The sequence below is a fragment of the Cryptotermes secundus genome, unplaced genomic scaffold (assembly GCF_002891405.2).
Source record: "Cryptotermes secundus unplaced genomic scaffold, Csec_1.0 scaffold108, whole genome shotgun sequence".
Lineage (NCBI taxonomy): Eukaryota > Metazoa > Arthropoda > Insecta > Blattodea > Kalotermitidae > Cryptotermes > Cryptotermes secundus.
In genome coordinates, this window is record NW_019719358.1 from 2,285,032 (window position 1) to 2,286,690 (window position 1,659).

The 1,659-nt window shown below is 37.4% G+C and overlaps 1 protein-coding gene and 1 long non-coding RNA gene across 3 annotated transcripts in view; one reads left to right on the forward strand and one right to left on the reverse strand.

The window, feature by feature from the left end:
• LOC111864508 overlaps positions 1-1,659 on the reverse strand; it is a 459,338-nt gene that overhangs the window by 44,275 nt on the left and 413,404 nt on the right. The window lies entirely within an intron of this gene.
• The window catches only part of LOC111864515, a 96,285-nt gene continuing 94,703 nt past the window's right edge, over positions 78-1,659 (forward strand). Inside the window, exon 1 of the long non-coding RNA XR_002842813.2 lies at positions 78-190. This is a non-coding gene — a long non-coding RNA (uncharacterized LOC111864515). The remainder of the gene's footprint in view (positions 191-1,659) is intronic.

A 1,659-nucleotide genomic window follows, 5' to 3' on the forward strand; every position in this document is an offset into this window, starting at 1 on the left:
CCCCCCCCCCAACCTTCCCAGGACCACTTACGGATTTCGTGCCAGGTTCACTCATATCCACCCATATTGCAGTAGTGGTAGTGTACACTTTGTTCTCAGCTTTAAAATTTTATTATGTTTTTTGGTTTCAAATCCCGTTTAAAGCGAGTGAGTTGCTATTTTTGTGTTCTACGGTTAGGACAACTTCCAGGTTAGTGGTTTAGGTTACCTTGACTTCTTAGTAATATTATCAACATTACTAGCTTTATTCCCATTATTATTTTGTTACTTTGTATTCTTAACTTACATCTTCATTTAATAGACCCCATTCGGCCGTCTCCCTTGAGTGCCTGGACATCTTGCCTCTTACGTAATGTTTACCCTGGCCACGGAGTCATGATTTATTCGGTCCCAATTTCTTTTTCTGGTATTCCCTTTATGCAGTTATTACGTTAATTGGCAGTGGTTTTTATATAGAACGGGACTGCCGGCTGTCTTATTTATTAATACGACGTTGTTCGCATTTGTTACTATCTTTTCGGGCTTCCTTAATAATTATTTGTGTTATGTGTTTGTTGATTTTGATTTTATGTATTATCTACGGTACTCACTTGGACCCACTCTGACTTCTGGGTAGCCACTTCCTTGAGCGTGCCAGTGAATAGGTTCATTTACATTTAGTACATTGGAGACTGGCCACTGTTTTAGTTAAATATAAATTCGAAAGCTAAATCTGCCTCTATCATCGTGTCTAGAAAGACAAATTTTCGTATTCAATTGGGTTCATTAGACAGAGCTAGTTTTGATCACTGGGCTTTGTCTAAACCTAAAGGGTTCAACAGAACAGGATTATTTCCAGTTTGTACCTGAGGATTTAAGCAGATACATCTTCCGAAATGGATAATTTTAAATTTAGTGATGTCAATGGACAGTTTTCAACACAGCAGTCTCATTATCACAAGCAGGTCACTGTCAAGAACATTAAGAGAATCACGGAGTTAGCTGTACAGTGAAAGGCGACTGGTCACTGTTCCAAAACATTAATAAGTGTGAATCCACTTGCGCTATTCAGTTGTTTTGGTCTTCCGGGGTGCATTCTGCGCATACAAACGAGGTTCTGAAGGCTTAGCCATTACAGCAAAACCGTCCCTTAACTTCTCTGGGTGCAGTGAAATATGAAAACGTGAGTTCGTGTTCAGTTTCCCACGAGAAAACCTGTAGCTGAAGTCTGTTCAGACCGTTACTGGGTAACCTCTTGACATCGTCCACGCAGAACTTGTGATCTTTAATGAATACAAATGACTCAGGATGCAGTATAATTAAGAGTCATTTATGTTAAGAACACGAAACTTTAAGGGACTAAATGTATATTAATTTCAGTCTATTAACTTTGCGTGCCTGATCCAAGGAGCAGACAGTCTGCGGCCAGTGCATCAGGCCTGTTTCAGACTGAAGTAACAGAAGGCACCGCCCAGCCTTAATTATTATTATTAATTCTTTTATTTAAAGCAATGCTGTCATATTTTATACTAGACATGTCTCTTCCAATCATTAAAATACTGATTGTATTTACTGCAAATATATATATTTTAATTTTTTCGTTTCTCAATGATAACAAAGATTTGTGTTAATGGAAGTGTCATTATTATTATTATTATTATTATTATTATTATTATTATT